Raw genomic sequence first — 15,593 nt, 5'->3', positions numbered from 1 at the left:
CTGTGGTATTCCTGTCTTCTTTACATACAAATTATTTCAATGAGTCATTGGATTTAAACCCCTTAGAACACACGGGCTCAGGATTTAATTATAAAACAACACTGTTAGAAGTACAGATCACTCATTTGGAAGGAATTTGCATTGTACCAATAATAATAACACAGCTAATAAACAAAGGCCATAATCTGAAAGGTACTGCTGTTTCAGGAGAAATAGATAGGAACTATAGAAAATCAACACTTTCCAAGAAGTAATTCAGCATCTTCCTTGTAAATTAGGAAGCTCAGTTAAAAGGATCGTAAGTTAAGGAGCAAAGGCACAGCTACATGAGCAGATGGAGAGCTCTGGCAGTGAGTCCCATAGGAAGCAAGGAGAATTTGACACGTTTCATCCCTATTCTACACTAGCCAGCATGTTACTAGGACATCCTAAAGGACAGGACTACCCCAGGCTTGGGGCTTCCCAGCAGAGAGCTCTTTCCCAATCCCCCAGTGGTGCAGCCTCCTCCGGCCTCATCACTGAGCTCAGCCTGGGAAAGGAACCAGCCATGTGAAGCACCAGCTACTGCGCTGGTCTCCAGATGAGACAACTCGGCTCTGTGCCCATTTATAGCTCCATAAACAACAACAATACCAACAATTTACTAACTTCTGGTAAAGACCTATTTCTTGGGAATTGCTGATACTTCTATTTCTATGGGAAATAAATCTCTTTGGAAGCTTTGCTCTGCTGCTTTCTGAGCACATGAAAGTGCTGCTGAAATTCCTAATTGCAAATTAGACTTTTGACAGGGGAAGGCAGAGCAGACGGATTGAAATAGCCTTAAAGTGCTTTCCTCTTCCTGATGGCAGAAGAGTTCATAATCCAGACAAATTAACTGATTGTAACAAACAGCATTAAGGCAGCACTGTGCAATGTTGTGTCTGGCAGCTGGTGGCCAGACACTAGAACATACTTAACCAATTAGCACAGTCCCCCCGCGCTGGCCAAAACGCACATTAAAAACAACTGAGATGTGATCTGGGACACTTTGTGCTCCACGTACAGAAGCTTTACCAGGTGGGCCAGAAAAGTGAGATTCTCAGTGGATGAGTTATCTGGGGCTGTAATAAACCTGAGTCTGCTGGAAATCAGTCTTTGCATATCTTATTGGCTAAACCACCCCAGGTTTAGCTGAGCTGTCTTTTTGTGGCTTTGTAACACTTCAAGGAGATTTTAGAGGCATTTGGTGATTACTGATGCCTATGCCTTTCTATACTTACAAAAAAAAAAAACCCAACTAAGTAGTCTGCAGACCTTTCAGAATATTCTTTATCTGACATGGCAATAGTTACACTTACAGGAATAATTATTCTTGGTTATTGTACAGAACCTTCCTTCAGCTTTCCTAACATTAGTGAATTGCATGCTTTATTTTCAAACTCAGCGTTAGTGACTCAGCAGTCCATAAAAAATGCAGTAATTTGTCTGTGTTCTCAACCTAAAGATTTAGGTACTTTAGTCACTCATACCTGAAGACATGAGCTGTAGAGATTTGAGGCGCAGGTGGGAATAGATCACAGATCTCATGACAGTTAGTCATGTATCTACCCCAAAAGGCTCTGTTTCATCTTATGCCTGGATGATGTGAGGAAAACAATCCTTTTGCTAACATAGCATGGGAGTGCTGGCTTGCTAACACCCAGTTAGGAGCAGCAGGTGGGACATCTATGAATCTCAAAGCAGCATTTTGTCTCCCTGGCTGACCATAGTTTTGGAAGATGGGCTGGCTTGGATATCTACCTGTCCCCGAGGGAAAAAAAGAGTGGCAATGATATTGTTAAAACCAGGCTGTCTATTCACTGAGTCTATTACTTTAATTTCAGTTCCAAGGTTAATGAACCTTATTTTTGATGCACATAGTCATGTTTCATTCTGAATGTTTTTGCTGCTTAGGTAGCCCTGTGCCTTCCTAGCCAGTGTGAGCCCACTATCCAAACACCCCAGAGTTGTTAATGATCCATGTTTTCACAACAGCTATAAGGAAGCAGCAAATGCTTGCCCTTCCAGGAAATGAAGGAAACTGGAACACTGAAATTTTCATATCCCTGATTCTCAATGCCTTGAACATGGGCTGCTTTGCATTTCCTGTTAAATCAAAAGCATTCTTCCTGATTTTGGTTGTGTATGCTACAGTAAGGTGACTCACACCCTAGAAATGACTTCTTTTTGTTTCCATCAACAAGAAAGGAAGCCTAGGCAGATAATCTCAGAAAAAAAGGATCTCTGCATGGTAGATGCTTGGAGTTAAATTAAAAAACCACCAGTCCCAGAATGGGAGAGTGACTGCTGCACTGTGCTGCACATGCACAGACAAGAGGGATCAAAAGTGTGAGATATCAGAGACATCAGGAGAACTCCCCCCCAAAAAAAGTCTCCAGAGTATTCTGGCCAATTTACATATCATACTACTCTGAAATTAAGAAAAAAAGAAAAAAAGAATTCTGGTTACTTCACACCTCACTGAAATTAACTCCCTTAGGAGTCTGTCCTGTGTAAAAGAAAATAATCTGATCGCAATTTCTAAACAAAATCTTAGGTCAAAAATAGACGTACAGGCAGAAGAGGGTGAGGTGTGTGAGTTCTGAGCTCTCCATTTCAATCAGAAGACTGTACTCAATAACTTTGCTAAAAAAATCGTCATTAAAGCTAACATTTTTGTTAGTATGAATGTTTATCTACAAAGCAAAATATTTCAAGTCTGTTTCTGATTTATCTTGTAAGCTAACGTTAATACAGGAGAAAATAACACGCAGTAAATTGCTTTCCAACAGCAAAACAAGTTTGCTGATGCTTACCTGATGCCACCCTCTGACTAAATTCAAGAACATCCAATATAAGGGGTTAACTCTGATGTAGCCTTCATTTCACAGACTGACACCATAGCCACTTGACCGGACTGAGTTTGAGATGGACATTATCTTACTGACACAAAGAAAACACTTACTGTTATCACTGAAACTGCAGAAGTCCAAATAATACCTTCAAATAACTGAGGAGGGACTTGGTCCTTCTGTGGCTGGCTGCTCCTACTATCTAGTTGAGGATCTTCATGTCCCATGCACTTTTAAATCGGGTGAAGCAGATTCTTCTGGCTCTTCCCTAGCCATCTATCTCCACGGTGTATTCATTACTACGCTGCTTCATAGCGCATGTAAAACATTGTTACTCCCTTCACCTTGCATTGGCTTGTCAATGCTTCAACTTCTTTCCTTTCTACCTTCCTCCAATTTTGACTTGGAAGCCCAATACTGACATCTCATCAAGACCTGAGATATGAACACCATCATTCAGGGCAGTGTGTTGCAGAATTGATGCTTCAACATTTCTGTAGGCGGTGGCCATTTACCGGGCGGGCTCAGTGTATGGCAAGGGTTAGGTTTAGGCAATACAAAGCCTGTGATTGCCTCAGGAGCTGGTTTCAAACATCGAGTTACCTGCTGTTCTTTTTAGCTCTTTCATATGCAGAGGTCAATACTTTTGTAGAGATTATCCTTTTAAATCAATGTCAGCTGACTTACACTCCGATCGGCTTACTCAAAGTCTGATGGTATTTGAAGCTGTGGGGGGAATGTGTGCGAGCAGGGAATCCCATGCTGAAGGTCGGCCGTAAGTGTACACCCAGGCTCTGTTAAAGCATTTTGCAGCTTCTTTATTGTCTACTTACGACATGACAGCAGATTTACGACATGCTGTGACAGCCCCTTCAGCAAGACAGCGCCATTAATCTCCAGACAGACTACTGAGACCAGCACTGATCTTGTGTTTGGCTCCCCTAATCCAGGACCCTGCACCCAGCAGGACCCCTCGCTGCGGAACCTTGTCCCAGAGGCACAGGGCTTGATCTCAGCCTGGGCTCTCTTAACTCATATTTAATCCGTACTACTTTTCGCAGTTCCTCTGCAAGCGTTGTAATGCAGTGACTGAAAACATAGCCAAGCGTTTAAGTACGTGATTAACCTAAAGTGCTTGAATGGAATTGTTGACTTAGCAGAGCTGCTTGTATACTTAGAGTTAAAAATGCGCTCAAGTGCTTCACAGATCAGTTAATTATCATTAAATACATGCAGCAAGCAGAAACACAGAGGTGACACAACTGCAAAAGTACTGCAGAATGCATCTCCTGCAGCAGTAATGGCAAATCTTCTTTTTGGGTGCACCTTGAAAGTATGTATTGCAACACTAAGCCAAGAGGACATGTGGTTTTTAGAACACAACAGTCTCAGCATGCAAAACATGACCACTGTCAACCTGCTCGTGAGCTGTGTCTTGTTTCCCACAGAATAATCAAAATGCTGTGCTAAATGCATGCCAATAGCAAATTACAGAATATTGAAAACTTTATAAGGGAAGAAGCTGGTCATTGCTGTTCCCTCACACTGATACGGAAAATCACATTTTATTTAAAAAAAGGGGGGGGGGGGGGAGAGAAATGAAAGGGAAAGGGAGAAATGGGGAAGAGGAAAAAGGAAGATAAAAGTTTGCTGATTTATTCATTTGCTGTCTTGTTAGGATTTTTCCCTGTGAAGTATTGGAAGGGACACTTACTGGGGTCCTGTTGAGGGTCCTAAGGACACTATTTCTCAGGCTGCCTTGCTGTTTGTGGTGAGGTGGGACATGGGTGCGCCCCAGCCCTGGGATGCTGGGGGTCAGGTCAGCTACGGGACTGCGGGGCTGAGGGGCTGCTGGTCTTGGGGGCTGCAGGGCTGAGCAGCTGTGTGATTGAGGGGCTGCGGTGTCGAGGGGCTGAGAGGCTGCGGGACTGCAGGGTCGAGGGGCTGAGGGGCTGCAGAGCTGAGGGGCTGCAGGGCTGAGGGACTGGGGGGCTTCAGGGTCGAGGGGCCGCGGGGTCAAAGGGCTGAGGGGTCGAGGGGCTGCAGGGTCTAGGGTCTGCGAGGCTGAAGTTCTGAAGGGCTGCCAGGCTGCAGGGTCGAGAGGCTGAGGAGCTGCTGCCGGGCTGCGGGCGGCCGGTCCCCGCGGCGCTGCCGGGTTCCGCGGGGCAGCAGCGCGCCCTGGAGGCACCGCGCGGCCCCGCACCGCACCCGGCACCGCGCTCGGCTCCCAGCCCGCTCTCAGGGTCACTAATGTTTTTAAGAGAGGTGGCCGAAAGTCTCCGGGCTGGCCTGGGGCTGTGCCAGCGCCGAGGCACTGCTCTCGGTAGGGTTTTGATTAATGCCGCGTGTGGCGGGAGCAGTGATTTTCTGTACATTTGCATTACTTATTCTCCTTGAAAAGTAACAAGAAAGGGCAAATTTGGCTTATTGTTTCCTCATCCCTGTACGGAAGACTGTAAATCATTTCCAGGATGGATTAAATTATGCGGGGGGAGGCGGGAGGCGAGGTTGAGAAGGAGATGTGCAATGCAATACACTTTGAGTGATTTGCAATTTAGATTCGCTTGTATTGATCACTGCGCCATTGGGGGGGTGGGGAGGGAAGGAAAAAACCCCATTTGGCAGTTCTCCGACTCCAAATATTTCCAAAATGATTATACATTTTATTAATCAAGGTCAAAGTAACCTCATTTGGCCAGTATTAATGAAAACATAGGGTATGTGTTAACTAAAAATCACTTCAGCAAGGAAAATTGAGATATATTAGAACTCGGGGGAGAGCAGCTTACAGTGTGTGGGCTTCAGACGCCATCTACCGGCACATCTCATGCTGCAAAATGACAATCCTGCCTTGATTCCTGGGCTTGCAGGTTCCCCTCTTCCTCCCCACAGCCCACTGCCCACCGCCCCCTTCAGCAGTTTTCCCACCGCGGTTCAGGCTCAGGAAAACGTTTAAACCCGTTTCACTTTGGCTTGAGAGGTCAACAGGATTTGTGCAGTGCTCGAGCGCTTCGCCTTGCTGACTTGCCCATGACAGCGTGTTAAAGGTTGACTGTAACAATGCCCGCACAGGATTCCCTGTAAACACCAATGAATGAAAGGCGTTTTGCAACATAAGTACAGCTCAGAGCGCAAACATGATGCATGGCAGGAAAACCACTCCCAAGCACCTGAAAATAAAGTCACCTTGAAACAGAATGTATTGTGCAGTAAAGCCAAATTATTACTAGAAGTCGTGGTGCCTGGGATTATCAAAAAAAAAAAAAAAAAACCCAAAAGAAGCCTAAAGGAAACACTAATGTGTCACATATTTGGATCATAGCGTGAACTACGTGCTGCAAGTGCCCAGCAGTCAGTGGGAGTCTTTCTGTCCGCTTCAGGCTTCGGACTGGAGTCAGACAGCCCTATCCAGCTTCTCTGAGTAAGCACCTTTTGCATTTGGTGACTGTTTTCCAATTAGTTTGTTTCAGCATTGCATGGGAAAGGATCGATCTATTTCTGGGAAAAAGCCCTGGAGGGAAGAGGGGCCCAAGACAGATGGTTTATATTTAAGGATGACCTCCTCCAAGCTCAGAAGCGATGCATCCCAACGAAAAAGGAAGTCAGGCAAAAGCACCAAGGGGCCTGCATGGGTGAACAAGGATCTCCAGGGCAAACTCAAACGTTAAAAACAAAGACTACAGTGGGTGGAAGCAAGGGCAGAGAGCCTGGTAGGAGTACAGCAAGAACTACAGAGAGAAGCTAAAGCCCTTATAGAATTTAATCTGGCCAGGGACATCAAGGACAACATGAAAACTTTGTATAGATGATAAAAGGAAGATGAAGGAAAATGTGACCCTTCTTGAGAATGAAATGGGACACCTGGTTACCCACAATATGGAGAATGCTGAGGTACTCGACAATTGTTTTGACTCAGTTTTCACCAGCAAAGGCTCTAGTCACACTGTCCAGTTCACATCAGGCAAAGGCAGGGACTGGGAGAATGAAGAACCACTCACTGCAGAAGAACAGGTTCTAGAACATATAAGAAACTTAAAGGTGCACAAGTCAGTGGGACCTGAGATCCATCAGTAGATTCTGAAAGAACCAGCAGATGAAATGGTTAAGCTACTCTCCATCATATTTGAGAAAACATGGTAGTTTTGTGAAGTTCCCACTGACTGGAAGGGGAAATCTACCCCCCTTTTTGAAAAAAGGAATAAAAGGAGGATCCAGGGAACTCCAGGCTGGTCAGTCTCACCTCTGTGCCCAGCAAGATCATGGAGCAGATATTCCTGGAAACTATGCTCAGGCACACAAAAATAAGGAAGTGATTGGTGACAGCAAACATGGCTTTGCTATGGGCAAATCATGCCAGATATATTTGGTGGCATTCTACAACAGGGTTAGAGTGTGGTGGATAAGAGTGACAGACCTCATTTACCTGGACTTCTGCAAAGCATCCCGCATGATATCCTTCTCTCTAAATTGTAAAGACATGGATGGATGGACCACTCAATGGATAAGGAATTGGAAGGATGATCACATTCAGAGTTGTGCTCAACAGCTCAATATCCAAGTTGAGGCCAGTGACAAGTGGCATTCCTCAGGGGTCACTAGTGTTTAACTCTTTGTCAGAGACCAAGTCAGTGGATCGAGTGCATCCACAGCAAGTTTTCTGACAACACCAAGCTGTGTGGTGAGGTTGATACACTGGAAGGAAGGGATGCCATCCAGAGGTATTTTGACAGGCTGGAGAGATGGGTCCATGCAAACAGCCTGCGGTTCAACAAGGCCAAGTGCAAGGTCCTGCACATGTGTCAATGTAATCTCAAACACAACTACAGGCTGGGTGGAAAATGGATTGAGAGCAGCCCTGAGGATAAGGAGTTGGGGATGTTGGGGGATAAAAACCTCAACATGAACCAACAGTGCGTTTGCAGCCCAGAAAGCCAACTGTATCCTAGGCTACATCAAAAGAAATGTGACCAGTAAGATAAAGGAGGTGATTTTGCACCTCTACTCTGGTATCATGATACCCCACCTGGAGGGTTGTGCCCAGCTCTGAGATCCCCAACACAAGAAGGACATGGAACTGTGTCCAGAAGATGGCCATGAAGATGATGAAAGGGTTGGAGCACCTCTGCTATGAAGACAGGCTGGGAGAGTTGGGCTTGTTCAGCGTGGAGAAGAGAAGGCTCCGGGGAGATCATATTGCAGCCTTCCAGTACCTGAAGGGGCCTACAGGAAAGCTGGAGACGGGCTGTTTATCAGGGATTGCAGCAATAGGACAGGGGACAATGGCTTTAAATTAAAATAAGATGAAATATTAGGAAGAAATTCTTTACTTTGAAGGTGGGGAGGCCCTGGCACAGGGTGCCATAGAAGCTGTGGCTGCCCCCTCCCTGGCAGTGTTCAAGGCCAGGTTGTATGGGGCTTTGGGAGAGCTGGGCTAGTGGAGGGTGTCTCTGCCCATGGAACTAGATGATCTTTTACTTCTCTTCCAATCCAAACTATTCTATCATTCTATGATTAAATCCAGCAAGAGTCCGTACCTGGGGAGCTCCCAGCACACAGGCCTAATTCAAGCAAGCAGGTGCCTTCAGGACAAAGCATAAATGGAACGGATTTTTTCGATTCTGGGCTAATAAAACCCCAGGCTATTCTGCAGACTCAGCAGTCTTTTGTGAGCTACAGTTCCAGTTTTTAGGCCCCTTCTCTGTTTCTTTGATCTGCTACAAAGCAGAGCTACCATGCAGTTTAAATTAATTTACCTTGTATTGCATCAGATTACGAGCACACATATGGACATTTTCTCTCTCCTTTCCCTTCTCCATCTCCCTCTCTCTCTCTCACTAACCCATCTCCCAAAGCTGTAAATTTATGGACAAATAATCAGACTTTTTTGTTGGTTTTTTTTCAGTGTTGTTTCACTTTAATAGGACCAGTGGGAATTGGCCTACTTAATGAGAGAAGCTTTGAAACTCTTTGTAAATAAATCTTATTCCAAATTGTGAGGAATAGCCAAAACCTACAAGGTATTACAAACCCCCTGTAAATCTGAACATAAAGGTTAAGCAAAATGACTCGGGCTTCCACGTCCTGACAACTCTTTTTCACTGAAAGAGTTGTCAGGGCCTGGAACAGGCTGCCCAGGGACAGGGTTGAGTCACCATCCCTGGATGTGTTTAAAAGATGCGTAGATGAGGTACTTAGGGATATGGTTTAGCATAGGGCAGGAATGGTTGGACTCGATGATCTTAAAGGTCTTTTCCAACCTTTTAATTCTGTGATTCTGCAATGTACAAACAGATTTTTTTGTTAATAAGTTTGAATGTGTGATTTATTACTTTGACAATTTTGTCAATAACCTCTGGTTTTAAATATTTTTATTTTGAAATATAAGACAGGGATTTATCAATTTTGAAAATATTAAATGAATGTCTTGGCAATTAAAAAAAAATGCCCAGAAAGACAGCTATTTCCTGAGACCTTACTGGATAAATCCAGAAATCTAACTCTGTCCCAAAATATAATCAGCCTTACATAATGTACAGTAAGTGCACCAGATAAAGATAAATCAGCACCTGTCAACTAATGAGGAAGGGTGATCATTAAATTATCCCATAGTAACAGTTTCTTCTCCTTTCCTCAAAAATAATTTTTAAATCTCTACTTTAAACGTCTATTTTAAAGGGCCGCTGTTATAAAATACAACTTCCCATGCTAAAAACTCTCTTCAAATTCTTTCTCCTGAGCCACCTTGTAAGAAGAAAGCTGTAATACCGCACACACTGTGAAAGCTAAAAATACTTTGTGTCAGTGGCTGAGACAAGGGCTTGTTCAGGTCAGCTGCACTCTGTTGACACAGCAGAAGCAGCCTAGGTGAGGACCTGCCAGGTGCCTCTGAACCACTGGCACAGGGGAGAAGGACACAGTCCCAAACTTCAAAGTTCATGGGATCACTGGCTCCAGTCAGTGGGTGTTTACTGGCAATGGGACCTATCTGTTTTGCAACTCTGTTTTGAGTCAAGCAGCGCTGCCCCCAGCCTAGATCACACAGCCCCGATCATAGGTAAATGTGCAGGGGAACCAACTTCCTTACCATTCTCCAGGACTGTTTCTCAGTTTCCCCACCACAGCCTCCTTTTGCACAGTGGATTAGGGCCCAGAGCCTGCAGCCTCAGCTGTGCAGTTGTCAGAACACGCCACAAAACCTGCACCCCAAAACAACCTTGCTATGAAACACCTGGTGCTCCTGCTCCCACCACCACTGGTCACCATGGTCCTTCTGCTCCTCCTTGCCATGCAAAGACTTCCCAAACTGCCATTTGCTTAGTCTGGGGTAGGTTACCGTGCCACAGTTTCTGCATCTCAGTTCTGTTTGCTCTCACACTGGAAGAGAGGCATCTCTTCACCCCAAAACATGTAGAAAGACCAATAGGAAAGCTCAGAGTCTCAACAGTATTAAAGCATATAATTTTTACTGAAATTAATGACAGTAAAGTACTTATGTAGGACTTAGGGCCAGATGCACAAGGATTTCAGTGGGAAATCAAGTCCCTGAAAGTGATTCTTTAACACCTAACGACCTGAAACCCTTGTTTTTCACAAGTTAGAAACAGTGAATGTAGAGGGGCTTTAAACACTGTTCGGCTGTTCCAAAATGGATTCCTGGGTTTCACATCTCTGGAATTAATAGCATGTTAAAAAAAAAAAAAAGATATTGTTCATAAGGAACAGTGCTCATAACATGTTTCACTCCTTTTGCCCTCTAAACAGAAAAATAAAAGGAAAATGTTGTTCTTCCTGCATAACTGATTCACAGGTTCTCTTTGAGGTGGAAGTATTTGCTACATGAGCCATTCTGTAATGAAGCACAGATAGAAAATAGTAGTCTCAGCATACTGGAACAGACTCAGGGCCATCTTTGTTGCTGTTACCTAGATACCAGATACGCCCATTACATTTGCTCCCAAACCTGGAGACAGTAGACCCAAAACGCCACAAAGTATTTGGTGGGAGAGGAAGCAGAGAAGAGCAACAGGCTGGGAAATCACTAGGTCTGGGGTTACAGAGATGAGGCAGAGGGGTGGTCACAGACAGAGCACGTGAATCTAAACTGCAGGAAGTTTCCTTCATTGCCTACTCAACTGTAAGAAGCAGGAGCAAAAACAGATGCCAGTCCGACCCACAGACACCATCTAAACGAACATGAACACAATATTCAGGTACAGGATCAAGTGCAGATCTAGAGGAGAGTGTTGTGCACCCTGCTTGCTTAAATTAATCCTTGATAAAACAGTGCTGTCGATTTTGACTAACCAAAATACTCGAAAGGTCTGAAGGAGGACAGAAACTGTAGCTAGTTTAGAGCATAAATCTATCCAGCTGCAGGAAATTTATTGGCACTAATCATTTAATCATGTTCAAGTGAAGTAAGTAGTAACTCTGATTTTTCCTGAAGGCACATGTGAAGCAAGCTTATTTTGCATGAAATATTCTCTGTAAGCACAGTAATTGTCTCCTGTATGACATTTTTAGGAGCTTCTCTCATCTCCTTTTACATCCTTTAGTAGCTGAAAATGTTGAGATGCCTGTGTTTCCTACTTCTCTGGCACTGTCAGAGGGAGAAAAGAGTGATTTAATAACTTAAGGCTACAGAAATGTTGTTTTCAGCCAAAACAACAATCAAATTCCAAAGTTCTCAGAAATTTGATTCATGGTGTTTACAAAGCTGTGGTTCTGTGACCTCTGCTTATCACTGCAGTCATAAATAACTGTCTGTGTCCCTCTGCTACTTCTAGTTTCCTTTATCCACCCTCTGTCTCTTACTTCATCCTTAAATTGTATGCTCTAAGGAACAAGAAGCAGCTTTTCTCATAACAGTGCAGGACTGTGAACTAGTAGGTAGGTGCTTCTCTAATACAAATAATGAATACTCAGGAACAGCAAGTTGAAACTGAAATGCCCCTTCTGTGCCTCCCCTGCAAGTAGTCAACACCAAGTCCTTGTGGCTTGAGTTATATTAGCACCTGGGCAAAACAGAGACCCGGCAGTCATACAATTACTTTCTAATGTTCTGCTCTGCACTCTTCTGTTTACAAACAGCATTAAATGCTTCGCAAATGTGATGCTTGGAATTTAACACGTAATTTAACCACCGTTTTACCACCTTCAAATGTGATGTGCTTAAGTTTAATGGAGCCAAAAATGGATACTGTAAGAAAAGCACAATCTCCAAATATGTTGTATCCTAGTATAGGCACCTTATCTGAGGGTGAAAATCCATGTCATCACATGATATTACTGTATTCACGTGGAAGAAATTCGTAGGTGTTTAGTATGAGCAGTCACAAAAATCCCAAGAAAGGTCTTCATTGTGACCAGTGTTGCTCACAATTGGTTATAGGCCAATTGTTTCAACTGACAAGACATGAAGAAAGATTTCTCTTCTGACAGAAAAAGTATCTTAAATCTTTTATGGGAATTTATAAAAAGTAATATGGGTTTTTTAAAATATTTTTTGTAGTAAACCCAATTACCACAAAAAAAAAAAAGGAAGAGAGTACAAAAACCTTTCAACAAACTAAAATTATATTCAACAGTAGTTTTAATATCAAGCTACTGGCAAACATCCATAACTAATAAAAGCAACATTCCTAACACTCCCCACCAAGAGCTTACTTTCCCTCCCACAACATCCCCATGTGCTTAAAAAGTAGCTATGACAATTCTTAAGCATGTTGTGTAGCTAAAATATAAGACACCAGTTAATGAACTATGTACCCCTAGATCTGAAAAGGAAAGTATACCACATATGGTTAGATAAGATCCAAAATAGAAAAGTCATGGGAAAGGAACGTAGGAACTACATTAGCCTAAGAAATGTAAGACAAACATCTAGCCCAGACTTCTAAGGGCACAGGTCTTCGAGATGTTTCACATGACCAAATTATTTCATCATTTGCAGTGTTCAGGGCAATTCAGCCCCTGACAGCTTACTTAGCAAGCTGCATCTTTTTTTCACACCTATTTCACCTTGCTGAAAATGCTGGTCTTCTGCACTAAGTACTGTGTGAAAATGGTAGAGGTTAGGATCTATCTGATCTATATAATCTCAAAGGAAGCAGATTACCTCAGCAGCTGAGATCGTACACTGGCCTCAACCCACTGTCCTCTCTGGTTTTGATAATTGCAAGGTAGAATTTCAAGACAGGAGGATTTTGTAATGCCTTTTCATCTGTGTTTTCCCTTCAGCATACTAGGACCCATATCCCAACCTCAATATCGTGTAGCTGGGCCTGTGTGAACTCGAAGGCTATTTCTGGAGGCAAGGAACAAGCATAAAGTAGAAGGGAAGGGAAACTTTAAGTAGAGATATAGGGAAAGGGAAAAAATCCCACTGCTCCATCCGGCCTCTGCAAAGACCACACCTCCATATTAAGGACACTGAGTGAACAAAAAGTTATTGTACTTACAAAGAACTAGATCTTAGGAAAAGAATCTTTGGTTATGTACCGAGTAGCAGTCTTTGTGTCTGTCTTGTCTACAGTTTGCCTCTGGGTATTTTTGATACATAATACATATAATTAATACTATCATTTTGTCTATATACCCCCAGCTATGCTGAAAGTTTTCCAGATTTTAAAGATTAAATATATGGCCCCTGAATTCAGTATTACTTTATAACAGGCCAGTTCTTGAATGAGAGATTAGCAGATGCAAAAGAATATAAGGGGAGAACAAGAGCAGATGTGCAAACTTCACAGTAATGAGAACAAATTAAAGATTTCAGAGTTGAATACCTAAAGTGAAAAATCCATCTTCTATTTTAACCGCTAACGATGACAGAATTCTCCATACGTTCTTTTCTCATCTAGTCCAAATATGCAAATCTAGAATTAAAAATCTATTTGAAAATATATTTCAAAGAATGCACAGGCAAAATTGCTTTCTCTTTTTGTCTCATGCACCTCTTCTCACATCACTTTTTTTTCCTGTGTTCATCTTTCAGGGTACAATTCTGTAGGGTTGAAGCCAGCTGATCTTTTGCTGCTGGATCCACTGGCAGCAAGGTTGAAATCCAAAACTCATAAACTGTCTGAAACTGTCTTGATATTTGTATCTCTTCTGGTGTCAAGGACCTGAATACAGACAATAAATTCAGATGAAGGGTGCTTTATTACCTTTCAAATAGTAAATCTTTGAGAAGAACCATTAACCCTGGGATGAAACAGTCCCTTACTCTGACTTTGCGATTACACATATTAATAGATTTCTAACATTTACAGCTATAATACGTAAACTTCCACCTCCGTACAAAGATTACCTCACCTTCATTCCCTCAATTAAGTAAGAAATAAAAGGTACAATAAGAAATTATTTGTAGGGATGTCAGTTTATTTGTGATACTCTCTTTGTTGTACATTCATCTTAGGTTATCCAGTCAGGTGCTCTCTTCATTACAGTATTTTTCTGATGCATAATGTAAGGACATGCATAACAGAAGGCTTTTAATACCTTTTAATCAAGCCAGGCCAAAATTGGAGGCCACAGCTGAAAGGCTCTGCAGGTACAGAGATTCTGGTATATTATCATGGTATAAAGTTAAAGCAGATGCAGTTTATACAAGCAGAGAAGTGCTTTTGCCACTACAGTTTAGTCTAAGCGTTTCTTGTTTCTGCTGACCCAGGTTAAATACATCAGAGTAGCTAAGCACAGTTTTATGGGTGGAACTCCATCTACACTTGGCAATTTTAATAGCACCACAGCTATTCTGGTCACACATCATGACTCATCACGTTCTTCCTGGCAAAAGTTTGCACTCAGGCTAGAGAACTGCTGCCAAGAAATTATATGTCATTTGTGACGAAGAGAAAAAGAAACCACTGAAAAGCTAGAAACAAACTGTTAAAGGAGTATCAAAATGAAGTGAAAAACTCTGAAAGTAGGATAAAATATGACTCACTGCACAAAAATCCTGACCTTTGTTACACAGTTCTTGTAGATGCTAATAAGTCATGTCTTGAATTGGTCCTGCTTGAAACTCAGCACATTAATATGGTCAAGTTATGGCCAATACTATCTAAACCTTGACATCATTCAAATTGAACCTTTGCAGCACGGGGTAGGAATGTCTCAATCTCATACCAGCACCAGATAAACATCCACTCCTAGTTCCTCCTCAGTCTTCTGCTTCAATGCAGAAGGATGTAATTCATACTCCATGTGACTGTGAAAGAATTTATTTCTTTCAGTGAAAATTCAATAAACTGAGTTTTACCGGAGTGGAATTGGAGCAAAGTACAGGTTATCTTCAAATCGTGATAATGAACCTTAACTACATTCAGCCTTGTACTATCCTACTATTAGACTGTATATACTTCAGGTACTGAAGATAAAAGATTTTAACTTACATACACAAATGGCAAAGTAAACCACACATTTTATCAATTAGTAGGACTTTGAAATAGCAGGAACAACAAAAATTCCCAAAGGTGCTGCAGACAACATAAACATGCTAGTCATCTAGTGATCATGATCCAGTCTACAAGACATACAAAGAAAACTTTTGTCTATGGAACATGATTTCAGAATCTCATGAGACCAGAAAACTCTCACTGTTTCAAAAAGAGCTTAAACATTAACTCTATTGGTCTCTTTTGTCCGAAATTCACTCTTTCTATGAAATTCAACCCTGCACAAAGAGCCAGAATCAGGATTAAGGATCTCATAAAC

Source organism: Gallinula chloropus, assembly GCF_964237585.1.
Source record: "Gallinula chloropus genome assembly, chromosome: 1".
NCBI lineage: Eukaryota > Metazoa > Chordata > Aves > Gruiformes > Rallidae > Gallinula > Gallinula chloropus.
Note: the sequence above shows the minus strand (reverse complement) of the source record.